Raw genomic sequence first — 27,919 nt, forward strand, 5'->3', positions numbered from 1 at the left:
CTGTGTTAGTTTCTTCTGTATAGCAAAGTGAATCAGTTATACATATACATATGTCCACTCTTTTTTAGATTCTATTCCCATATAGGTCATTACAGAGTATTGAGTAGAGTTTCCTGTGCTATACAGTAGGTTCTTATTAGTTATCTATTTTAAATACAGTAGTGTGTATATGAGATTGGAATTGACATATACTCCTGAGAGCAGTTTTGCTTTGGATAGCCAGGAAAATCCTAGTCCCATCTCTACACTAGCTCTATGTCATAGACACCTTGTCAACAGAGGGTGGAACCACAGGAGGCCTAGGGATGTTTTCTGGGACTTCAAGAAAGGGGTCAGAAAGAGAAAGACAAATACCGTAGATAGCACGGATATGTGGAATCTAATATATGATACAAATGATCATAACTATGAAACTGAAACAGACTCACAGACATAGAGAACAGACTTGTGGTTGCCAAGGGGAAAGAGGTTGAGGGAGGGATAGAGTGGGAGGCTGGGGCCAGCAGATGTAAGCTATTACATATATAATGGATAAACAACAAGGTCCTACTGTATAGCACAGAGAACTGTATTCAATATCCTATGATAAACCATAATGGAAAAGAATATTAAAAAAGAAAGCATATATATATATATATATCTGAATCACTTTGTTGTACAGCAGAAATTAACTCAACATTGTAAATCAACTATACTACAAAAAAAATTTTTTTAAAAAAGGAGTGTAATTACCCTGGGGAAATTCTAGTGAATGTTAATTTAGGAGAAATGTTAAATAGGAGAAAGTGAAAAATGAACAAAATGAAGGAAAGGATAATGCCTCTCAGTCCTGTTCAGCAGTTCGGGGTACTATGACTCTTCAACCAGAGCAGCGTACCCCTTCTGGAAACTTCTCCTCTCACTTACATACCCTAACCGGCCTCTTCTCAACAGAAAAGGGAGGGAAGGGAGGAAGGTGACTTTCTTTCAGGTTCCAAAAAGTGAATCAAGTACATTTTCAGATAGACTTGAGAGTAAAGGCCGCTTCCTGATTCCTACTCCTCACCCAAAGTAAACTTCTCACCTGAGTCTTAACCCTTTAAATAGAGAACAAATCTTCTCTTTGAAATAAAGTGTTCAAATGCAAATAATTGGCCAGAGTAACACAAACGTGGAAATGCATTCATGTTACTGTATAATCAGCTAATGAATCAGTACAATCCACAACTGTAAAGGACTAAGAAAAAACTAGGAATAGATTTTCTTGTTTTGGAAAAGAGAGGCATTGAGAAAAAGAAAAAGAAAGAAAGAAATTCCTGAGATGTAAAGAGAGGGAAGAAACAGGAGAGGAGAGATCTTTACTACCTTTATAATTTGCTGGAAAGTTAATCCTGGGATTCCCAGAACCAAAACACTTGACGGGGTCATTGCTATTAAACTGCAGGACACTAACTTTCCTGCTTGCATGATTTACGAAGCTTGCTTATCAGACTGACTTTATAACAGATCTCAGGTTTTGGAGGATTTTCTGAATCAAGATATGGGTATTAAATTAAGGCACTTAGCCTCCATTTTTTAATCTGTGAAGTGGCTATAGTTATATTTGTAAAATCTACCTCACAAAAGAGTTGGGACTGAAGAGAGAGTTTCTGTTAAACTGCTTTAGGAAAGAAAGACTAGCACCAATTTAAAACTGTATAATTTTTTACTATTCCAATTGGTCTGAACAAATTCTCCTCAAGCCTCTTACCTTAAAATTAACCCTTAGGTCATTCACCCCCATATTATCCATTGTTCACAGATAGCTAATTGTTTCACTGACATATTAGGGGAGACTTCTCCCTTCCTCCCTGGTAAAATGAATTTTCTTAGTTGACCAGTGTCACAACCTCAAATCCTCCAGGGCCCAACCAAGTACCACAATTCCTGAAGCTGGCTCATGTGAGGTGAACGTTAGGGAGCGGTGAGGACTGGGCCAATGGAGACAGTGTGCCTGCCTGAACCCCTTCACATGCAAAACATGTTCAGGCAAAGTGGGTCAGTTTTGTTCCCTCTAGATTAAAGGATGTCTAAATTCCCTTTTAACTCCCGAATCTCACGATTGATTATTCTGAAATCTCACATTTGGCATGGTAACTGGCCTGGAACCCCTTTCCCACTATGTATTAACCTGCATGGCTCTTGCTGGTCATCTATCATTGCAAAATCACTGGCCTTTGCACAGTAGCGTGGTTACTATCAAATAAAAAGTTCACATAAAATGTTTCACGAATTTGTGAAACTTTGCCCCAAAGCTCGAATTTGGCTGTCTCTCTTAAGGGACCAAGCTATTGGTTATAACATGACAAGTTACGGATTATTTTTCACATTGACCTTTTAACATAAAATGTATACAGGTCCCTTTCACCCTTCCAAAGATTGTACCCAATTTCTACTTTATCCCCCTTGAATATTCCAGATAACTCTAACCTCATCTGATTACAAATCCCTTCACCTTGCCTAGTCTCTTCAACCACATTGCCGCAACCACAACCTCCCGTCTCTTATCTTTTTACACCCATTCCCCCCGTCCTGCTCCCCCCTTTCTCCAGACACATACCCACTAGGTCTTGTTCACAGAGGCCAGAGTGTTCCCTGCCACAGAAGATAAGATGAGGATCTGGGAGTCTGGAGACAGGAGCAGCCGCCTAGGTTGCTGCTTCAGCTGTGAATAGGCAGAGGGCGGAGCGTGTGGGAGGGAGAGACCCGTTCGTTGGAGAGGCTGGGAGCTCTGGCTTGAGGGAGAGGGGGCTCTTGGACTGTCACAGCCTGCTAACCCCAAGTAGTTTTGTTGTTAATGCCTAGTTCCTGATATTTCAGCCTGATTCGTTCAACCTACAATAAATCAGCTCAGGATGCTTTTTATTGTTGTAATGATAATTACAATTATGCCCCCACAAGAACTCAGAGCTAAATTTCTAGAGCTAGTGAGTTGTATTGCTGGCAGCTGATCCCAAAGAAAGGCAGCAGCGAGGTCAGGTGTCTTCAAGTTCAGAGGCCTGGTGTGAGAGGTTGCAACCTCGGAGATTGCAGCTGTAACTAGTGAAGTTTCTGTTCCTGTTGTATGTGTATCTATGTGTTATTTTAGGTCCATGAGGGACAAGCCTGGGCCGACCAGCTCCTTTGACTCTTGTTAACAGCTTGCTGTTCTGCAGCCCCTGGGGCCAAACTCTATCAGGGCCTCCAAGGTCCTTCCTGCTCTGCCTCTGCCAACATCTCAACTTGATGCCCTACCATGTGACCTTCTTCCACTGTGCTCTGGCTACACTGTGTTCCCAATGAACCATATCCCATAAAAAAACCAAGTGAGCTCTGCCTCAGGACTTTTGCACTGGCTATTTCTGTCCCTGGAACATTCATCCCACTGCTACTGTTCATCCCTTTGCATAAACACCTGGCTCCCCCTCATTCATTAATCAGCTCATTGAGTAACAGTCTTTCTAAGGGTTTCCCTTGACTTTCCTCTCAGCCACAGGACACTGTTTGATTTTCTTCATAGTTATCAGCGCTACCTGAAAGTATCAAATTTCTTTGTTTACTTGGGTATTTCTCCAGTCCCCTCCCCTCACTAGATGGTTAAGTGCCATGAGGGCAGAGCTGGGCCTGTATTGCTCATAATATTATCCCCACCTCCAAGCTTAATACCTGACACAGTAGGTGTTTAATGTATGTTCACTGGCTAAATGAATGGGACACTGTTTATTCATTGACTATTAGCGTGTACTTGGTGTGTGCCAGGTGCTGTGCTGAGCGCAGGAGATATAACAGCAAACAAGACCAGTAAAGGTTCCCCCAAAGAGGCTTCAGGTCTAGAAGGAAAGACAACTATTAAAATAATAATCAATTAATGGAAACTGTATCTTTTTTTAGATTTTATTGAAGTATAGTTGATTTACAATATTATGTTAATTTCTTCTGTACAGCAAAGAGACTCAGTTATACATATATATATTCTTTTTCATAGTCTCATATGCTTTTCCATTATGGTTTGTCACAGGATATTGAATATAGTTCCCTGTGTGATACAGTAGGACCTTGTTGCTTATCCATCCTATATATAATAGTTTGCCTCTGCTAATCCCAAACTCCCATTCCTTCCCTCCCCTCCCCCTTTCCCCCTTGGCAACCACAAGTCTGTTCTCTATGTGTGTGAGTCTGTTTTTGTTTCATAGATATGTTGATTTGTATCAAATTTTAGATTCCACATATAAGTGATATCATATGGTATTTGTCTTTCTGTTTCTGACTTACTTCATTTAGTATGATAATTTCTAGGTCCATCCGTGTTGCTGCAAAGGTATTATTTCATTCTTTTTGATAGCTGAGTAATATTCCATTGTATATATATATACCATATTGTCCTTATTCATTTATCTGTCACGGACATTTAGGGTGTTTCCATGTCTTGACCATTGTAAGTAGTGCTGAAACTGTATCTTTTTTTTTTTTTTTAACATCTTTATTGGAGTATAATTGCTTTACAGTGGTGTGTTAGTTTCTGCTTTATGACAAAGTGAATCAGCTACACATATACATATATCCCCATATCTCCTCCCTCTTGTGTCTCCCTCCCATCCTCCCTAACCCACCCCTCTAGGTGGTCACAAAGCACCGAGCTGATCTCCCTGTGCTATGCGGCTGCTTCCCACTAGCTATCTATTTTACATTTGGTAGTGTATACATGTCCATACCACTCTCTCACTTCATCCCAGCTTACCCTTCCCCCTCCCCATGTCCTCAAGTCCATTCTCTGCGTCTGCGTCTTTATACCTGTCCTGCCCCTAGGCTCTTCAGAACTTTTTTTTTTTGATTCCATATATATGTTTTAGCATACAGTATTTGTTTTTCTCTTTCTGACTTACTTCACTCTGTATGACAGTCAGAATGGCCATCATCAAAAAATCTACAAACAATAAATGCTGGAGAGGGTGTGGAGAAAAGGGAACCCTCTTGCACTGTTGGTGGGAATGTAAATGGATACAGCCACTATGGAGAATAGTATGGAGGTTCCTTAAAAAACTAAAAATAGAACTACCATATGATCCAGCAATCCCACTACTGGGCATATACCCTGAGAAAAGCATAATTCAAAAAGAGTCATGTACCACAATGTTCATTGCAGCTCTATTTACAATAGCCAGGACATGGAAGCAACCTAAGTGTCCATCAACAGATGAATGGATAAAGAAGATGTGGCACATATATACAATGGAATATTACTCAGCCATAAAAAGAAACAAAATTGAGTTATTTGTAGTGAGGTGGATGGACCTAGAGACTGTCATACAGAGTGAAGTAAGTCAGAAAGAGTGAAACTGTATCTTAAAACAGTAAACAAGAAATTGCTTGTTTGTTCACAGATTGCTATAAATGTACATACCAGACGTGTTGATAGAGGAGGTAAGCTGTCAGTCACAGAGCCCAGAATTCTCAGGAACCTGAGCCACATTTATGAATTGATAAAAGGATTTTATTCCTGGAAACTTGATGAAATTCCATGGAGCAAACAATCCATTTCTAGTTCTCAGACTAATATTCTGCTGAGGTGTCTGATCAAGACTGCCCTGTGGCAGCAGCATATTTATCAGTCTCAGGGAGTTTAATTTGACAATAACCTCTGAATCCATGTTTCAGCATCCAAAGAATTCAGATTCTGGGGATGACCCGGGGCTCTGAGTGTCCTTTGGAGATTGTAAAAGAGATCTGGCATAAGGCAGGCATTGCAATAGGTAAACTTTAAAGTTTTAGAAGGGAAGTTGGGAACAGGTCACTTTCCTCTAGCAGAAGTTACAACCAATAATATTGTTGGAACTCTCTAGTTTCCCCCAGTCTCCTGAATCTCTACTGGACTCATTTCTTTTAGCTGTCAGGCCCCTGAAGGCATTTGATTTTATGAGCCCTGCTTCTAGACATTGAATTGGACGCGCTACGAGTTTTAGTATTCTGAAATCCCTGGAAATTTTCTGTTAGACAAATAAACTATGATTTGGGGAAATTCAAATGCTAAAATGCTGGTGATTTGAGCACCAATCCAAAAATCTTCAATAAAAAGGGGTCTAAGATACTAGGATTATAAATCTCAAATCCTAAAGATTCATAAAGTAAAGCTTTTTTAGCACATTCTTTTGAATTTCCTTGGCAGGAACAAATTTTATCCTTTGGGAGTTGTTTAGTTACTGTTACTGTCAAACAAACCACCCTGAACCTCAGGGACCTAAAATATAGTTGTTCCTTGTTATCCAAGGGGGGATTGATCCCAGGACCCCCCAGGGTACCAGAATTCGTGGATGCTCAAGTCCCTTACATAAAATGGCATAGTATTTGGCATAATGGCATTACTTACACACATCCTCTGTATATTTTAAATTATCTCTATATTACTTACTATACCTAATACAATGTAAATGCTATGCTAATAGTTAACCAGCATGGGGCAAATTCAAGTTTTGCTTTTTGGAACTTTCTGGAAATTTTTTTTCCAAATATTTCGACCTGTGGTTGGTTGCATCTGCAGAAGCAGATTTTATTATGCTCGTGGATTCTGTGGGTTAGGGCTTCTGACAGGGCAGAGCGGGGACAACTTGTCTTTGTTATGTGATTCCGGGTCCTCAGCTGGGAAGAAGGCCCAGGTGATTCAATGGCTGAAGGTTGGAATCAGATGGAGACATCATCACTCATATGTCTGGCAGCTGATGTGGGCCACTGGCTAGGCACACCTACACGTGGTCTCTCAGTGTGGTCTCTCTGCAGGGCTTGTTTGTCCCCAGAGAGCAAGGCAGAAGTGTATGACATTTTTATGATCTGGCTCAAGGTTTCATGGCAAGAAAAGCACGTGGGATGGGATTATTGCAGGCATCTTTGGAAAACACAATCTGCCACAGTGGTAGATTTGACTTCAAAAATAGCTAAGAGTCATAAGGGGTTAAGTTTGATGAAAAATGTCCATGAGTGAAGTTGTTTTTGGATTCAGAAAATGAGGAGTATGACCATCAAATAATAATAAATAAATAATTTCCTTCTGTGGCTCACATCCCGTCCAGATTTCATTTTCAAAAGACCACTCCTAGAACTTTTAAAACAACCAGCATCATTCTACCACTTACCATGGTGAATTTGATTGGATGTTGCATAAGGATATCATCTCCTAGGGGAGTACTTGAAGAACTGCTGTGTAGACAGGTAAATTCTTGCATTTAGGTTTATCAGAAAACAAATGGCCTGGTCATCTTCTATCACGTTTAGTACATACAGCCATCACCAAAAGCTACACTTTGCTTTGGGGGTAAATTCTGAGGTGCTGAAAACAATCAGTAGATCCCAAATGCTTTAGAAAGGTGTTTTCCAAAACTGCGTTCTGAGCACTAGTTCCTGGAGATGAGAAATCTTCCTGGATATTAATAGCTAATAACCTATGTAAGTATTAAAAGATTTCCACAAAAGAAACCTGTTTGACATTTTTTAACACAGTGACCAAAAAACTCCCTTTTCAAGGAGATCCTATTAATATCCCTTGGAACTAGTATACTGTGGTAATACTACGCTGTTGTCTTGTCCTTAAAAGTGTTTGGGAACAGCAACAAAAAAAGTACTGTTGGTTTGTCATTTTGTCCGCAATGTTCATTTTTAACTTGTGATTAAACTGGTGCCAGCTGATCTGATTAATTTGGGGGGATGGAGGACAACTGGGGCCATTTGATAAAGATTCATTAATATAACACAACCATGTTGCCTGGGTTTCAGGGCCACTTTCACAAATGTGAAAAGCAATCTGGGGTATAGACTGTAAAAGAACCACAGAGCTGGAAGAAACCTTAGCGATTATCTACTTTAACTCCTTTATCTCAAAGATGGAAACTGAGGCCTACCTCTGTTGGACGACTTTCCCAAGAAACATTTGTCCGTGCCAAACCAGAACTGGAAGCCAAATGTACTTTCCTAGAGTAGTTTCTCCAAATATAAAAAGTGCAACTGTATGTCTTAGAGCAAGTCTGGATCCTGTACCCCTTAGAAGCAAGAGTTTGGAATCAGGCCTTAGGAGACTCTGCCATTTATTAGCTGTATGATTTTAGGCAACTTACTAACTCACTCACCTTCTCCAAGCCTGTTTTCTCATCCACAAATGGGACTGATATAGTACCCTAGCTGTGTTATGCGGGTTAAATGAGGTAAGGTACTGTACCTTTTCTGAGGCTTATGCAAATGTGGTTGGTTGATTGGTTTACTTGCCCTCTGCTCACATGTAGCTTTCCGGACTCCTTAGTAATTGGATTGGTTTGAGATGCTGATGGACTCAACAATGCAGTTAGTCATTTAAAGCAGCTGCTTTCTTTCTACCTCTTTGTAAATGACACAAAATGAATAATTGAGAGCAAAACCTCAAAGCACGTTTCCAAAGATTCTTAGAGGTAAAACCTAACACACCACTGATGCCTCACCATTGTGCTTAGGAGTTGGAGGATCTAATGTTTGTCTTGAAAAATTCTGGGTGTCATTGCAGCACCATGTACAACAGCTAAGACGTGGAAGCAACCTAAATGTGCATAGAAACATGAATGGATAAAGAAAACGTGGAACATGTATATAATGGAATATCACTCAGCCATCTAAAAGAATGAAATAATGCCATTTGCAGCAACATGGATGGACCTAGAGATTATCATACTAAGTGAAGTATGTCAGACAAAGACAAATATCATATGATATCACATATATGTGGAATCTAAAACAGTGACGCAAATGAACTTACTTACAAAACAGAAACAGACTCACAGACATAGAAAACAAAATTACGGTTACCAAAGGCGAAAGGTGGGGGAGGTGGGGGGATAAATTAGGAGATTGGTATTAACAGATACACAAGTATATATAAAATAGATAATCAGCAAGGACCCACTATATAGCACAAGGAACTCTACTCAATACTCTGTAATAACCTGTGTGGGAAAAGAATCTGAAAAAGAATAGATATATGTATATATATTTATATAAATAAAATCACTTTGCTGTACACCTGAAACTTATACAACATTATAAATCAACTAAACTGCAATATAAATAAAAATTTTAAATTCTAAAAAAAACCAAGACAAAAACAAAAACCAAAAAAAATAAAAAGAAATCTGGGTGTAGGGAGACCAGTTAGGCCTGTTGCTAATACTGGTAGAACTGGGGCAAGAGTCCAGAGGCCCATACACCATATGTCAAAATATTTAAAAGTTGCAGATAAAACTGATCGATTGTTAAATAAATTATGTTTTATCTTCCGATCTTGACAAATACACATTCACAACCATCTGAAGAGCCAGGTTTGAATTTTAAATTCTCGGAAACTCATATCAAAATATGACATCGCAGAGAGAGCTGGCCCTGGCTCCCAGCCCTGCCCCAGCACCCGTCCCCTTTTCTTCATCTGAGATGCTCCAGCTCTGCGACTGCCACTCCCACATCCAAACTGCACGTCCACACCCCCCTCAAACAGCTACCCTCAGGCCACCCTTTAGATCCAGGGCTGTGCATACTGGTTACAACATTCACGGCCGGGAGGATGGATGCCAGGAGAAAGCCTGCACAGGCTCCGGAAGTAGGCTTAGGACTATTTGGACAAGAAATTCTAGGACAATAGCATTCCAACAGTGGCCTGGAAGTGGGGGCTTGGACTTGAAGTGGTGTATCCCTCCGCTCTGCAGTATCCTCTTTGTGCAGGAGGGCACAGCCAGAGGAGGGCCAGGGCAAGGGCCCCTTTTGCCTGGGTCCAAGAAGGGCACTACAGTTAGAAGGCTCTTGCAAAAGTCGCAGTGAAGGGTGACAAGGCTGTGACCAAAGGAACGAAAAAGAGACAGCAGTTGAGAAGATCACACAGGGAAGATTTCCAGCTTCTTAGAAACTACCAAGATGTGGGAGAACAAAAAAGAAAGAAGGTAACAGAAGATGCCAGATTTTCAGTCCTGGGTTGTTGGTGGAGCTGGGGCGAACCCTCTGACCTAGGAAATCTCAGATTTTTGTGAGCATGTATGATTTTTTAAAAAATATTTGTTAAAATTAATTAATGTATTTATTTTTGGCTGCGTTGGGTCTTCGTTACTGCACGCAGGCTTTCTCTAGTTGTGACGAGCAGGGGCTACTCTTTGTTGCAGTGCACGGGCTTCTCATTGTGGTGGCTTCACTTGTTGCAGAGCACGGGCTCTAGGCGTGCGGGCTTCAGTAGTTGTGGCACGCAGACTCAGTATTTGTGGCTTGTGGGCTCAGTAGTTGTGGCTCGCGGGCTCTAGAGCGCAGGCTCAGTAGTTGTGGCGCATGGGTTTAGTTGCTCCGCGGCATGTGGAATCTTCCTGGACCAGGGCTTGAACCTGTGTCCCCTGCATTGGCAGGTGGATTCTTAACCACTGTGCCACCAGGGAAGTCCAGCATGTATGATTTTTTGTGTGACTGAGCAAAACCCTTCCTCAAAGATTTTCAACCAGAATTTTCACCTATTCGTATGTATTCATAATAGTGCAGAAATTTAAGCATTTGCTCCAAGCATCAGATATAAGAATACTTTTGCTTAGAAATGTTTATTAACAGCAATATCTTAGAGCAATAGACTTTAGGAAAATGTGTGCTTTCTATTTAAATATTATGTTACCTCAAGGTATACAAATTAACTTCATTTGATAGTTTTTATGGCTTAGAATTTGATCAGCTACAAAATAGGCCTATTAAAATTGCTTTATTATTAATTTTTAAAGTCCACTGCCAGAGTAGAATGGGGTGGTATTTTACTCAGCCTGAGTCCTCAGAAGTCTGAGACATGACTTTTCCTATTACAGGTCAATCCAAGCTGAATTATAGGTGGAAAATATGTAGATGGAATATAATTATTCTAATTGGAAAATGGTCATGACAGCTCACTAGCCAACCTTCCAGTCATAAAAACAATGGTTATTTTTTTTCGTTTCATTGCTTTTTGTGAGCCATTGCAATAATAGTTTGTGTCAGACAACTCTGACAATGTAATTGAATTCTGGAATTATTGTTCTAAACCAACTTTGTAATATGAGAAACAAAAAGTGTCTTTCCTTAAAAGTAATCCATCAAATGTTTGCTTGAAAGATAAAAATATTTAGGGTTATGAAAGGTCCTATTGATAAATAATAATGGTATTCCCACAGTGGTTTTTCCTAAAGGATAGTAAGGATTTTTAAAATGGTCCACTCTTTCTCTTAATATTGATAACTACGCAAGGAAACCACATAGACTTAAGTGTATCTTGGGGTGCGGGCTCTTAGAGCATTTGAAATATCCTGGTGATCCACGGTGTGCCCCAAATCAAAGCCTTCAGAACACTGGAGGGGAGTGGAACAGGATATAACTTGTGAATGACTAGGTCCTCATCTCCAGCTGTAGGTGTTCTCTGGCCCACAGAATACATTTGACAAACCCCAGGTCCAAATGGGGATGGGGGAAGGTGAAGGTTAGGGGTGGAGGTGAGGGGGGCGGGCGAGATCGCTACGAAAATTTATCAGAATAGATGCTTGTTCTTCAGGGGGCACTGAGAAGCAAGGGGGTAGAATTCTTTGCCAAGCACGTCTCCTCAAGTTGTCATTGACATCTTAGGGATGCCAGTCAAACCCATGCTTCCTCCCTTCAGGCTCTGAATCAGTTGAGAGATAGGCACACAAATCTAGTGGGAATAACACCACACCTTTACTAATGCTGAAGCTGGATTAGAGAGAACAGCTTGCGCCTGTGGCCTAGGTAGGGCCTTCAGCTCTACCTGTGGGTAGAGGGAACTGCTCTGCAGGAAAGGGAGTGTCTGCCCTCACTCCCTATCAGACTCAGAGAGGAGGCCCGGGAGACATTGGCCTCCAGAAGACAGGCCCCTGCCCAGCTCTGCTTGCCTCATGGGAATAAAGGCAGAGAGGAGAATGTGCAGGCAGGTTTCAGCCAGAGAGAGCAAGCAAGTGGTGTGACCTTTACCCCCATCTGCCAGGTCATATCAGTCACTCCTCCCCAAAGGGCAGAGCTGGGAGCAGCTTTCTCGCTTCCCTGAGAGGACAAAGTGTGGGCAGAAGTCACTATTTTAGGGGTCAACAATGGAGCATGAGAAGAAGGAGAGAAGTGTTCCCTCGGTTGTCATGTGACTCAGTCTTAACCTCTCCGAAGAACATTCCAGAACAGTTGGGTCCTGAAAGTTATATTTTTAAATGAGCCCAAGTTTGAATCAGGAGCCGGGTGACATTCACTCGCTGTTGCTCATGGGTGAGTGAGTCGGGGGCGGCAGATGGATTTTGGTAGTTGGAGCATTTGCAGCTGAAACTCTGAGATCAGTCTTGAAAAGGTGCCAAGGAGTCCCTCCTGAGAACCCCACAGGACTTGTTTGAGGGAAGAAAGTCATTTATATTTCTTTTTATTGGAAGCTGCCTCTCCCTTCTGAGGCTGTCGGGGGAGAAAAGCCTGGAGTGGGTGTGAGGGGCTGGAAGGGGGAACCTGGATATATGTGCACCGGCAAGGCTGAGGTTTGAAAAATTTTGAAAATTATGTTCATCTTTGTTATTCTCAATCTGTTCTTCAGTCTGCTGCCCTGATTCCTTCATCTTCCAGACGTCCTTTCTTTCCTTCTAAACTTGTCAAAACAAGCATTCCTTCATTCCTTCCAGTGCAGCTCATAGGTAGATGGTAGGAGAAAAATAAGTTAATTAAAATAATTAACAATGAAGTGTGAATCTTAGCCGTCCTTAGCCACCTTGGATGCATTTGAATTTTAAAGGAAAACACTGGTTTACAGGTATAGATGTCTCACTGGTTTAAATTTCAGGCAGAATTCTGAAGCTGTTTGCCTGGGAATCGGGGATGGAATTGCTCCCAGTGCCGAGCAGACAATACAGTCTTCTGTGAACATGTGGCGTGAGTAAGGACCAGGCACAGATTCGGCAGAGGTCAAGGATGAAGACAAAGAAATGACCCTTGGTTGGCATCGAATGAGGTCATTGGTAACTTAAAGGAGCCAGGCAGCAACAGTGGCAGTGATGATGAAAGATAATACAGGTGGCATGGGTTCAATTCAGCCAGTTAGATTCAGGATACTAATTACCTGCTAAGCCCTGGGCTGGATACAACTAAAGCCACAGGAAAAGGATACACTCACTTGGAAGAACAGGACAGTGCTTGGGAAGGGTAGTAGAATGAGCATTTTAATTCTCTGGACATCTGAACTGCTAAATACTCTTTGCTTTTTCTAAGCAAACCCCTAGTCTTGAACAATGGAAACGCTGACTTCTCCCCTTCTAGCTGTAGGACTCATGCTCTCCCGTGATGGTAAGGCCTGCCCTGGGTCAGTCTCCTTATCCATCCAAATATGTGTTCTGTTCCTCTCCACGGCAGTCCCTCTGTGCAGCCAAGTGGGCACCTGATTGGTGCCTCACACCCTTCACATTCTCGCTTTGCCTCTGCTCTGGCTATTCTTTCCACCACCCCGAGGTGTTCGTGCTCCTTCTGAATCCTGCACATCCTTCCAGGCTGGCTCAGGTTTCCAGACACTTCCTTCTCTGAGCAGGCTTCGCTGAGTACCAGGACCCCTCCTTTCTCTGAGCTCCAAGTATTGTAATCATAATCATAATGGCAATGATCACAGCAATAGTAATAAAGCCATACATTAGAATAGTACTAAGAATTTTTCAAAGTGCTAACACATACTGTGTTATATTTGTGCATCCCAGGATCATTCAAAAGATGCTAAGGGATTAATATTATGCTTACCTAAAAACAAAACAACACAAAAATCGACAAGGAAACTGAGGTCCAAAAAGAGTAAATGCTTCTCCCCAGACCATATACCCCAGGATGCATTATAGTTTCTGCCATTTTGGTCTCTCTGATTTAAGTTATGATTTCTGATTCAATGTTATCTCTCACTGTTTTCAAATAGTTTCCTGTTGCTAGTCTTGGCTCTCTAATAGGATTATACTTTTCTTCAGGGCAGGAAAAATCTCATGCATTATCGTACTTTCTCAACACCCAGAACAGAATTTTGAGTACACAATTTTGGCTTAGAAAATGCTGCATTGATGATGCGGAGGGTCACATGTTTATATTCCTGCACATTGTGTGAGTGTGGACATGGCCCTGTGATTCCATTTGACCTTACTTTGGGTGTTGAAGATCATGGGGCACACATAGACCACACATAGGAGGAACTCTCTGAGATGGTAGCTACCATAAGTAATCTAAAAGGCCTTCAGTATTGGTATAAAGTTGGAAAGGAATGAAATATCTCTGTTTAATGTGTCACCTCCATAGTTCCTACATTATTAAGTTTAATTTGGAAACATGCATCCTGCCCTCATCTGATCTGAAATTCCTTGCCTCCCTCTCTCCCATCAATAGTGGTATCTGATGAAAACACTAATTCGAAAAGATACATGTACCCCAATGTTCATTGCACCACTCTTTACAAGAGCCAAGACATGAAAGCAGCCTAAATGTCCATCGACAGATGAATGGATAAAGAAGATGTGGTACATATATACAATGGAATACTATTCAGCCATAAAAAAAGAATGAAATAATAGCATTTGCAGCAACATGGATGGACTAGAGATTATCATACTAAGTGAAGTCAAAGAAAGACAAATATCATATGATATCACTTATATGTGGAATCTAAGAAAATGATGCAAATGAACTTATTCAATATTTACAAAACAGAAATAGACTCATAGGGCTTCCCTGGTGGTGCAGTGGTTGAGAATCTGCCTGCCTATGCAGGCGACACGGATTCGAGCCCTGGTCTGGGAAGATCCCACATGCCACGGAGCAACTAGGCCCATGAGCCACAATTACTGAGCCTGCGCGTCTGGAGCCTGTGCTCTGCAACAAGAGAGGCCGCGATAGTGAGAGGCCCGCGCACCGCGATGAAGAGTGGCCCCCACTTGCCGCAACTAGAGAAAGCCCTCGCACAGAAACGAAGACCCAACACAGCCATAATTAATTAATTAATTAATTAATTAATTTTAAAAAAGTAAAAAAAAAAAAAAGAAAGAAATAGACTCATAGACATAGAAAACAAACTTATGGTTACCAAAGGGGATAGTGGGCGTGTTGGGAGGGATAATTTAGGAGTTTGGGATTAACAGATACACACTACTATATATAAAATAGATAAACAACAAGGACCTACTGTACACCACAGGGATACAAGGTATAGTCAATATCTTGTAGTAACCTATAATGAAAGAGAATCTTAAAAAAAATATATATATATATATATATATATAGATAAAAATCACTTTGCTGTACACCTGAAACTAACACAACATTGTAAATCAGCTATACTTCAGTAAAAAAAATAGTGGTATCTGACCTGTACCAGGTTCAGTGGGGAAGACGAAAATCTCTGACTTCATGACTGACAGTGATAATGCTGGTGAAGAGAATGAGCTGGGAAGATTAGTGACTGTGCTGGCAGCTTTGGCTTTCTTAGAGGTAAGCTGCGGAGGCACAGGCTGGCTCTCTCTCTCTCCCAGGAGGAAAGATGGTCTATGGGTTACTGCTCTGGCTCAGTGTTTGACCCCTGAGGGAGAGGAAAGAGAGGAGATCTGCACAAGCTCCAAACCAGATTTCTAGAAGTTGAAGCTACTGAAGATGGTTGCAGGGATACGGTCAGGGCAATTTGGGTTTCAGTGCAGGGATGGGTCAACCCCACGTCCCAGGAGTGATGGCTCCACTGGTTGATGTATCTACTGGCTTGTTGCCACATAGATTTATGTCCCACACTTAGGGTGTGCGATCTCAAAATATAATGATATCGGAAGATTTGCTTAAATTTACATCTGAAAAAAATATAGTGGGACATTGTAGTTTCAATACTTGGAGCAAATCCTACCAATTATTGATTACTGTATAAACTGTTAATTTAGAACAGCATTCAAATTCAAGTATGGAAGCATGCCAGTAAGATTTTTGAGGCAAAAACTATCAATGTACGACTTTTGGTTTCTGAGTCAATCTTGTGGATAACTCTTAGTAAACATGTAACACCTACTTCATCTCTAAGTAATGACATCAAATGTTCCAGGGGATTTGACCTTCTCCAGAGGGAAATCAATCAAACTATGATAATATAACAAACATCCTGAAACAAACATAAGAGCAAAGGAAATAAAAAGAATATTTATTATAACAATTATTTCCTTTTCCAGAATTATGACCCTCTGATTTATCAGACTAAGAAGCCCTAGAATAAATAGGCTGTGAAATAAAAACAAAGAATAGTTTTTAAATTCTGAGGGAGAAAATATTCATTTTATTCATATTAAAGTATAAAATCTTATTAGAGAACCAAGACTAGCAACAGGAAATAATTTGAAAATAGTGGAAGATAACATTTAGTCGGAGACTAAACTTAGAGAGACCAAAATGGCAGATATAATGCACAGATGCTGGTACATAGCTAGAGTTTAACTCATAACTGAAAGTAAAATAGCAAATACTCATGTAGCGTTAATTATATCCCAGGCACTGCTCTAAGTGATTTAAATATATTAATGAATTCAATTCTCGTAACAACCCAACAAGATAGGCTTTATTATACTCATTTTACAGATGAGGAAACTGTGGCACAGATCTGTTAAGTAGTTTGCCCAAGGTCACACAGCCAGGCAGTGACAGTGCTGAGGATCTGACCTCAGGCAGCTTAGTTCCCAAGTCTGTGATCTTAAGCACAGGGCTTCTCACACTTCTTCTGCTGTTAGTAGTAATAATCATAGTAATTAAAAATTGTTTTTTCTTATGTTAATACCTTCAGTAAAGCTTCGGGTGTTAAGTGAAATACATGCCTGTATGTCACTGGCCTTTGCTTTATAAGAAGCCACAGCCAGAATATCCCATCTCCCAGACTGTAATGGACAGACTGTATGAGTCGCTGGCTCACTGCCCAGCTCACTTACACAAAACTTCAAGTTGTTTGTAGGCCCACAGCCCGAGGAGTTCCTTTGGTTGCTCCCCAGGAATCTTGATTGCATAGGTTGCTCTCATTTGTGCCTCGGAGACATGACCTACCACCCCAGGCGCGAACACCTGCTCCAAAGGCAACCATCGAAAGACTGGCCAGTGACCTACGGATTGGCCTCCCCTGAGACCTTCAGCCAACACTGTGGTGACTGGACTAGTCAGACTCTCTCCCTTCAAGACATTTAATGTGAGGCAGAGAGGGGATGCTGAAGGAGTGAACTGGTGTTGGGTCAGAGAGAGACACAGAGAAACCAGCAGAAGGCAGGAGGCACAGAAACTGCCTCTGCAGGAGCCACGAGGTGGGCAGGGAAAGTAGGGGAGTCGGTCGGCTGTGTGGGAGGAGTGAAGAAACAAGAGGAGAGCAGGCTTTGCTTGGAGGAACTGAGTCACAAACTTGGCCACTGATAAGGATTGCAGTTGAGCCCTGAATTGATACCGGATCACCAGGGCCACGTGGTATCTTGAGATGACATGAGTGACATTTTCATGAAGCCAGAGATGCAGTTATGGAGATGGTTTCTTGTCCCCTTTAGGGTTCCACGTATCCTTATGATCCACCCCCATTCACAGGGGTGTTTTCGATTATATTTTTTCATCTTGCAACCTGAAAGGACCTGACTAGCCCAGGGATTCCTGTCCTAGCTTCTCCTCCTTGTTCCCCCTCCTCCCAAATGCCATTACCAACTCCTGCCACATTTGTCCCCAGACCCCTCCTCTCCACACCTTCCTGCTGACGAGAGGTCCGTAATCTTCCTACCCACACAGCTGCAGTGACCTCCTGGCAGAGGTGGCTTTAAAAACTCAGAAATATAATTTTCTAATTTGTTTAAAATTTGTTCTGATAAAGATTTTCAATGGAGTTAAAAGGAAAAAGATTTTCATTTGTTAAAAGAAAAAATAAAAAGCAAAAACAAACCTGTAAATCAGCCCCTTCTGATTAGTATGCTATTACCACTGATTGAAATCAGAGAACATGGAAATTTTCTAGCTGAATTTCAACAAAAATGCTTGCATCATGGGTATGTGGGATTGAAAAAAAATAATAATTGTCATGATTTACAAGCACCCTTCTTCCTTTGGGTCTGCTTTACTTTGGTGAGGTGTCTTTTATCAGCCATGACAACCACTAAAACCCAATGTCAGAATATACCCACCTTCTGTAAGTCATGATTTCCAAAATAATGAATCATAGCCCATCTTATTGCTCAACCTAAGTTATTAATTTTGTTTTTAGGAAAATCAAATATTAAAAATTATTTTTTAAATGCTTATTTAACTAATCTCCTTCATTACAATTTTTTTGAGTGTATGTTTTATAATGTACATATTAGTAGAGAGTATAAATGTTATACGTAGGGGTACAAGCTTAAAACATTTTATTGTGATTAAAAAAATACCCTGGCCTAAAGAATAAAATGCTAGGTCTTCAAGGCTTTTCTCCAGCCACCCTCCCTCCAGCCAGCCTCACCTCTGCAGCCGTATCGTACCACAGTCCCTCCACTCCGGTCAAGACCGCCATTATCTGGAAGCTTGCGCTCCTCCAAGCTTTCCTCCAAGCTTCTCTTCCATTAGGCAACCTCAGCTGACATAACTTTATCCGCCTTCCACCTGAGCTGACTGATAGAGGCCCCACAACACCTTCATTAGGATTTGCCCTTGGGGTAGCTGCAGTTTTCCTCCCGTGTGCTTATTATTCACCACTCTGGTTTCAGCCAGCATTTTAATCTCTGCTCCAGGGAAATTTCCCTTATTTCCTAAAAGCTCACAGATGCAAAGGAGAGTATATTTCATTGCAGGTCTTGTTGTTTTGTTGGAGGATCTATTCAGAGCATCTAGTCTGCCATACTGCCAGCAGTGCCTCAAATTCTATTGTTTTCTTAAGTACCAACTTCCATGTTCTTTCTTCTACATCTTGAGTCATCTCCCACAGGAATCGCTCCCCTCCTTAAACTCTTAGCGTGTATACATACTTTATTCTTTGCCATTTATGCTACCTTAGAATTAGTTGCCAACTACTTCCTTGAAATCAGAGGTCAAATCCTATAGCTTCTTCTCTCCCACAGCTCGTAAGGCAATCCCAGATACCACAGGCAATGATTTCATGTTTATGAAATGAGTGAATATAAAATGAGAAACAAAGGACCAAAAAGCTGTCAATACTACATTGAACAGACTACATGAGCCATAGAAATGATTGTGGCTATTAAGTGGTCCAAATATGTTTTAACAACAAAAAGATCACATTTGAGGCCTGATTCACAGAGTCTTTGAGGAGGTGATGAACAGACCTTCCATTATTCCTTAGAAACAACCCTGAAGGAAATGAAAATTGAAGTAAATGAGATCTGTAAACCTAAGCTGTTTTACAAGTCCTGCTCTTCCTGAGAAACAATAAAAATAATAGAAACTAGATTTATCTTGCACTGCCTCACACCAGAAAGGAAAAATACAGTCACCTGTTGTAACTCATGCAGCCTATTTGGCAATGACTTCCAGATTCCTCTTCCAATTTAGAAGCAAGACAGAAGAACCAAGATTGTTTAAAGTCTGTGTGGCAATAGATATTAGACTGTCACCACATGAAGTCCCTTGCAACCTGGGGACTTAGTCTATAAATGAATTCTGAGTTTTAAAGTTACTGAGATTTCAGGTTTCTTTCATCAATTCTGTCATTTCATATTGCTGAAGGAACAAAAAAGAGTGAGGGGGAATATAAGAATTTAATAGTTATATAGCCACATGGTCAACATTATTTTATGATCCTAGAGTTTGATTTTTAAAAAGCTAAGAGATAAGACCCAACATGAAGGCGAGGGATGAGCAGTTGGGAAGCAGGAATGGAGCTGAGAGATGGAGAGGGGCCGCAGCTGAGAACGGTTGGGTACCAAGGCTACCTCTCTGAGGTGACTCAGAAGACTGGAAGTGACCTTCCTCCCTTCCAGCCCTGAGGACTCCTTGAGGGGTTCCAAAGAGGCATTTGGAATCTGGAACAAGATAGAGAGCTAGACAGTATATATTACCCTGCCCTGGCTCGTAACTGGGAGCATTCCACCTCAGTGACACGAGCACAGCCAGTGCTTAGTTTACCACGATCTGAAAGACTGCTAGAAGCAAGCTTATCCTTAGACCAGTGTGAACCACAAAATCCTGCACTGAATTTGATTTAGATTCTTCAAGGGGTGCCATTCTCTGAAAGGCTGTGGAATTAAAGGATCACATAGCCTTGTAATCAGAATTTTGGTGGTCTCTATAGGTTTATAACTTCCTATTGTTTCTTTTTCGAAACAAACTCACTACCTGCTTAAGTTTACCTTCCTTTCTCCTGAGGCAAGGAGTGATTATCTCCAAATGGGCCCAGACAAGATCCTTTCTAGCCCAGCACCTGTGTCACTAGTGGCTTACAGGGATATATATTTACCTAAGTGATATGTCTGTATCCCTCTTTTGTTAATAAATCTGTAACTCAGTATCCCTTCGCTCTCTCATTTGGTGAGAAAAAAATTCATGATCCTTCAATTTCCTAAGACTCTTTCTGTGTAACACACATACTTCAACTTTTGTCTTCATCTCATAGACACCACGATCAATTTCCTGTTGACTTGATATTTCTCATGCATGTGCCATTAGATCTTATGACTAATGCACACCACCTTCGGAAGAGGATCTAAGTAGCCTACTGTGATTCTAGTTCTTCTGTAACAGACCCACATCTGGTTTGTCTTCCTGGTGTAGCTAAGATAATATGGAGGTAATTTTTCCATCCCTTTTCCCACGGGGGTGGGGGTCTGGTGAGCTGCCCATCCCTGCACTCTCTTTTGTCAGAAAAAAAAGAAAGACAATATCCAAAGTGTTTGAGGCGGAAGCATAATAAATAGTTTTTACTTATTACAACTTTACAGTCCAGTTCTCCAAGGAGCATAAAACCAGAGCACTGAGGTAGGGCAAACGAGTCTAAGAGTCATATCTCAGCTTTCTTGTCTCACAGTACACCCTGAAGAATACCTGAACCTCTGTGTAAGCCAACACCAAGGTTAAAAATACCTCTCTCGGGCTTCACTGGTGGCGCAGTGGTTAAGAATCTGCCTGCCAATGCAGGGGACACGGGTTCGAGCCCTGGTCTGGGAAGATCCCACATGCCGCGGAGCAACTAAGCCCATGAGCCACAACTACTGAGCCTGCGTGTCTGGAGCCTGTGCCCCGCAATGGCAGAGGCCGCGACAGTGAGAGGCCCGCGCACCACGATGAAGAGTGGCCCCCGCTCGCCGCAACTGGAGAAAGCCCTCTCACAGAAACGAAGACCCAACACAGCCAAAAATAAATACATAAATAAATAAATTTATAAAAAAAACAAAAAACAAAAAACCTCTCTCTGCTCTGGCTGGGGAAGAGCAGGGCTTTACCCTGCAGAGGGGCAGTAAAGGCCCAGCCACCCCTGGCTGACCAGGGCATCCTCCTGGAAAGCTGCCCAAATACAAGCATAGCTCCCACTACGCTTCTCTCAGAAGTGTGGTGAGGCCTGTCCTGAGCTGTCATCGTAATTTCAGAAGAGTTGGGACAGACTTTCTTCTGGGTAAAATACCTTCCCTTCCCTGATAACCAGCCACCTGAAACGCTATCGCTGACAGATGCCTTTAGCTGAAGACATGGGAAAAAGCAAATCCTCCTGAGAACGGTTACCCTATGGATCAATGCGTTAAACAAACAACCAACAAAACTGTGGTTGGTGAAAAAGTCATACGTGCACATGGTAAAAAATATTCAAATAGTGCAAAAGGTTATTCAGTAAGATTAGTCTTCCGCCCCATACCCTCAGTCTCCTTGAAGTTATACTCATCAGACTCTTATATATCCTTCCAGAAATAGCCCATGTATATTCAGGCATACGTAACATAGGTGTCCCCTTACAGCACCCCACCACCAGTTTTTCACCTGCTTGTGAGCACACAGGTGTGGCTCCTTCCTCCACCCCCACCTTTGTTTCACAGACTGATTTACTCTGAGAGTAACTTAGCACTTGAAGATGGAGCGTATCCTTCCCAGCAGCCGCCCAGTGTTCCTTGATCACCATCACAGAGGGCACAGCTGACCCATCTTAAGGAAGGTCCAGAGGCTCGCATTTCCTAGAACAGAAGAAATGGCTGAGATCACTTTAAGGTGGTTTGTTTCCGGAAGACACAAGCTCGTAGAACAAATTATTTATTCCACAAAACATGGGAAATTATTTAGAATTTGGGGTAAATAAAGTTTTGAAAGGAGGAGCCCTTGTAAACTGTGAGAACAAGGTAGAATTTCAACCTGGATTTGTTGTCGCTGCTGTTGATCTGTCACCTGTGGGGTTAGGGCTGAGGCAGGGACCGGGCAGAGCAGGCGTGAAGTGGATGGGTTGGACAGGGGCCAGAACCAGAAGTGGGGTCAGGGTAGGGCTGTGAGTCAAAAACTGGAAACAGATCCATTTCCCAAGACAAAACAGGGGTGTTTCCTGATTTCTTTCATGTTGATATCTTCTAAGTCATATTTGCCCACATGTGTGTGACTTACAAGATTTTAAAGGTAGAATTATAAGTAGATTCCCATCCATACAATGGATAAGTAAGTAGGTTTTGTGTTTCATGAGATTAAGATAAAGGTGGCCTAACTGAGCGGTACCACTTCATACACGTGTGATACTTTACGTAATATATGATTATCATTTATGCCATTCAGCTTTTCTGTGGGACACTTTCTCCATTTTATAATATACATTTAGATTCAGGTTTCACCTGAATCTCTAACATTTAGATATAACTTCCAGGTTACAGGAAAGTTGAGGGATAGAGAAACAAGCAAACCACATCTAGAAGAAGTTATCAGACACACCCAGGAGGCAGGCATTCTGCAGGTCAACTGACCCCACGTCTCCAAACGGTCAGTCAGTAGCATGAGAAAAGGGAATGTTGTAGATTAAGAGACAATAGGCACATAAGAGCAGGTGCAATGTAGGATCCTGTTATATTGGATCCTAGTTTAGACAAACGAGCTTTAAACGACATTTTTAAGGACAATTTGAGAAATTTGAATTTTAACTCAGAATTATATATTAAGGAATATAATTATATAATTTAATTTGGCTAAATGTGAAAATGTTCTTTTCACTATAAAAAAATATTATTTTAAAAAGATGTCAGGACTTCCCTGGTGGCACAGTGGTTAAGAATCTGCCTGCCAATGCAGGGGACACGGGTTCGAGCCCTGGTCCAGGAAGATACCACATGCCATGGAACAACTAAGCCTGTGCACCACAACTACTGAGCCTGCACTCTAGAGCTCACAAGCCACAACTACTGAGCCTGCATGCCACAACTACTGAAGCCTGCACGCCTAGAGCCTGTGCTCCGCAACAAGAGAAGCCACCGCAATGAGTACCCTCGCTTGCTGCAACTAGAGAAAGCCTGCACGCAGCAACGAAGACCCAACGCAGCCAATAAATAAATAAAATAATTAAAAAAATAAAAAGATGTGTACTGAAGTTAACAAACTATTTTTGTTTGTTAGTTTGTTTTTTTTTTTTTTTTTTTTTTTTTTAGTTTGTTTTTTTTTGTTTCCCCCAGACCTTGAAGCTCTTAAAACGAAGGTTACCAGAGCAGGGTAGGTTAATAGGGCTGGGCTAAATTTTCACTTTTGTTCTGGTTAAAACAAGTGTCACCACTGGTAACGAGGTCACCGTGGGCTGTGTTTGCAGCCAAGCATGGCTGTCTTTCTTGAGCTGCCTCTTTGCGGGGTTGAGTTCTTGTATTAAGTTTTGCACATTCAGCAGAGCGGGCATGTGTTATGTAAAGCCAGGGACTGTTGCCTCACAGTCGTCAAGCCCTCTTACCCACATCCTGTCACATTCAGCTGCAGATGTGGCAAGAGGCTCCTCCGAGGCAGCACAAAAGGCTTGGGACTGCAACCTGTGCGCTGGGCCTCAGTCTGCTGTAGGTCAAAGTGAACTGTGGGGACTGAGTCGTGTGGGACTTCAGTGTCCCCCAAGCAGACAGGCCTCAGAATTGTCTGCGCCTTGACATTCTAAGTAAGGAGTCCTTTCTCAGGCGGAGCCAATGAGCAGGACTGCCTGTGATCTGGGCCCTCCAGCTCTGTGACGGCTGGTTTGGACTAGACCTTGAGACTTCCGCAGAGACAGCTGCCCTCAGGGGCCTCCACCTGGACTGGACCAGAAACTCAAGAACAGCTCCTACGGGAACTGATTCCTGAAGCTCATCCTTGTCAGTCCTAATATCTCTCAAGCTGAGGTCCCAGCTGGTTCTGGCTGATTCTGAAGGCCATATCCTTTCACACATCCTTCTAACCTGCTGCTTTGCTGAAGAGGCTGGGGGGGGGGCAGTTGCAGGAGGCCAGGTGGTGAGTGCTCACCGAGCAGGCAGCACGATGTCCATCTGTCCATTAGCAGTAGGCTATGGATTAGGTGTGGTATAAAGGGTATCTTTAAATAGATTTCTCTTTTGTTTGTTTGGTTTCAGGCCTAGTGATTGAGGTCACTCTGGGTGAAGCTTCAGAAGTAGCAGGAAGCCCTGGTCAGAATTTTTGGGTTTTATGTTTCACAACCATTATCCATCCTCCCACTTCAGTGGGGGAAAGAAAAGGTTAGTCAGGTTGGATAGTGGAATAAGGAAGAAAAGCTCTCAGTCTAGAAAAATCAGAATATAAAGTATTATTAAAATATATATTTTAGGGACTTCCGTGGCGGTCCAGTGGTTAAGACTCCACGCTTCCACTGCAGGGCGCGCGGGTTCGAACCCTGGTCGGGGAACTAAGATCCTGCATGCCGTGCAGCCAAAAAAACCAAGACAAAACAACAACAACAAAAAATGTATATATTTATATGTTTTAACAATTACAGGTAGAGTTCATCTTAGCACAGCTCAGCTTCATCGGGGACTCCTTGGTGCCCAGTACCGGAAATCATCCCATCCCTGTCACCTGGGAGCCCATGCCTTCACACATGAAAGGCAGGGGCTTAGGATGTGTTTCCACCCCATGGAAGGAGGACTGGACTCATCAAAGTCTTGGCTTGAAGTCCTAGTTCTGGCACTTTCTGGCTGTGGTCTCTCCTGACTGCCTGGGGTTTGGCGACTACCAAAAGATGGCTGAGACACTGAGGTCAGGTGTTAGACTCTGATGGGAGCAGTTCTGGGGTTTGGGAGAGAAGACAGCAGAGAGAAGAAAGAGAATGAGTGGAGTTCCTTCCAGGCCCACCATTCTCAGAAAAACCAAAAAGAAATTTGGTAAACAGTCTTATTTTAAAATTATTAAACTTTTTTAAGAAAGAGAGTATTATGTACATTTTGTCAATGTACATGAAAGGTATGTGATGGTCTTTGTATTAGTCTACATAAATTAAACTATTATATAACTCTTAAAAAAATTATTAAACTATTATACTATTAATGACTTATAGTTTCTTTGTAATTCATTCTTTAAAAGTCTCACAAAGTCACCCGTTGTCATCCTTTCAATAGTGTGGCATTAGCACCTGGTGGAGGCAGCTTGGAGGGCTTCTTCCTGATGCTCCAGGCTGGGGTGGGGGTAGGGTGGGGTGGATGATTTTGCCTCCAAGCCTTACATCACTGTTTACAAGTTCTTTCCTCCATGCCTCATCACTTCAGTGCCCATAAAAATGGATCACCCTAGAGTGACTGTACATCAAATAATGACAATGTCACCTTTACCTCCTGTGTCCTGTGTTTCACCTCCCTCTCTTCAATCTCATCGCTCGTTCTTCCTGGATTTGGCCGATGAGAAACTGGTCAAGTGCTGCCACCTACTGGCCAAAATGTATATAACTAAGGAGCTGCGGCCCGGAAAACGTTAAAACCTAGGGTTTCCAAGACAAGGTGCTTTGTTGTTAAGTGACTGGGCTGCTGCTGCTATTCACGTTATTCCCTTAGCAACCTATAAAGCAAGGAAGGGGTCCACAACTGCACTTTCAGAGAAAAATGAATTTGGACAAAGTTGTTTAAAGCAAAGTTTTTAAACCTTTTATGTTGAAATAATTTTAGACTTACAGAAAAGTTGCACAAATAGTACAGGGAGTTCTGTTTACGCTTTATTCAGCTACGCCTAATAGTCACATTTTACATAACCATAGTGCAATTATTGAAACCAGGAAACTAACATCGACACAATACTTCTAGCTACTCTAAAGACCTAATTTGAATTTTGACTGTTTTCCTACTAATACCCTTTTTCTTGTCCAGAATCCAGTCCAGGAGCTCACATTGTCAAGTCTCCTGAGTCTTCTCTAATAGTGACAATTCCTCAGTCTTTCTTGACCTTAACACTTAAAAAAAAAAAAAAAAAGTTTATTTATTTATTTATTTTTGACTGCGTTGGGTCTTCGTTGCTGCGTGCGGGCTTCCTCTAGTTGCGGCGAGTGGGGGCTACTCTTCGTAGCAGAGCGCGGGCTTCTCATTGCAGTGGCTTCTCTTGGTGCAGAGCACGGGCTCTAGGCACACGGGCTTCAGTAGTTGTGGCTCACAGGCTCTAGAGCACAGGCTCAGCAGTTGTGGTGCACGGGCTTAGCTGCTCCACGGCCTGTGGGATCTTCCCCGACCAGGGTTCGAACCTGGGGTCTTCGTTGCTGCACGCGGGCTTTCTCTAAGTTGCAGAGAGCAGGGGCTACTCTTTGTTGTGGGGCGCGGGCTTCTCATTGCCGTGGCTTCTCTTGTTGCGGAGCATTGGCTCTAGGCACGCAGGCTTCAGTAGTTGTGGCACGCAGGCTCAGTAGTTGTGGCGCATGGACTTAGCTGCTCTGCGGCATGTGGGATCTTCCTGGACTAGGGCTCGAACCCGTGCCCCCTGCACTGGCAGGCAGATTCTTAACCACTGCGCCACCAGGGAAGTCCCGACCTTAACACTTTTGAAGAGTACTGGCCAGTTAATTTTGTATAATGTTCCTCCGTTTGTCTGATACTTTCTCAGGATTAGATTGAAGAAATATATTTTGGGTGGGGTACTGATGTTGATATGTCTTATTTATAAATAATGATGCTAACTTTGATCTCTTGGTTAAGGAGCTGTCAGGTTTCTCTGCTGTAAAGTTACTATTTTCCCCTTTGTAATTAGTAAGCATCTTCTGGGAAGATACTTCGAGGTTTTGCATGTATCCAATTTCTCATCATACTTCTACCTACTGATTTTAGCATTCATCAATGGTTGTTGCCTGCAGCACTTATTACGGTGGGGTGGTGTTTGCCTAGTGGTGATTATCTATTTCAGTCTCTCCTTCTACATTTTTTTAATTGGAATTCTACTGTAGAGAAAGGCTGTCCCTTCCTCCCTTTAATTTATTTATTCAGTTATGTATTTATATTAGTATAAACTCATGGATATTTACTTTATTGTATGGGTTATAATCCAATACTCTCATTATTTATTTTGTAGTTCAGATTGTTCAAACTGAAGACTTTGGGAGCTCTTTTGAAGCCTGCTCCTGTGCCCTTCGACATGCCTCATTATTTTAGAAATAACAGAATTATTAAGATATAATTCACATAAAATTTACCCTTTTATAGTGTACAATTCAGTGGTTTTTCGTATATTCACAAGATTGTGCGACCATCACCACTGTCTAATTCTAGAACATTCTAATCACCCCTCAAAGAAACCCCACACCCATTAGCAGTCACTCCCCATTTCCCCTTTTTCTCAGGCCCTGGCAACCACTAATCCACTTTCTTTTTCTATGGACTTGCCTATTCTGGACATTTCATATAAATGGAATCATACAATATTTGGCCTTTTGTGTCTGACTTCTTTCACTTAGCATAACATTTTTGAAGTCCATCCATGTTGTAGCATGTATCAGTTCTTTTTATAGCTGAATAACAGTTCAATACATGGACATACCACATCTTGTTTATCCATCTATCCAGTT

General features: G+C 41.9%; 1 long non-coding RNA gene across 1 annotated transcript in view; it reads left to right on the top strand.

The window, feature by feature from the left end:
• Positions 1 to 27,919, top strand: part of LOC309654339 — a 1,078,238-nt gene that overhangs the window by 90,616 nt on the left and 959,703 nt on the right. The window lies entirely within an intron of this gene.

The sequence above is a fragment of the Balaenoptera physalus genome (assembly GCF_965194825.1).
Source record: "Balaenoptera physalus genome assembly, chromosome: 2".
NCBI classification, from domain to species: domain Eukaryota; kingdom Metazoa; phylum Chordata; class Mammalia; order Artiodactyla; family Balaenopteridae; genus Balaenoptera; species Balaenoptera physalus.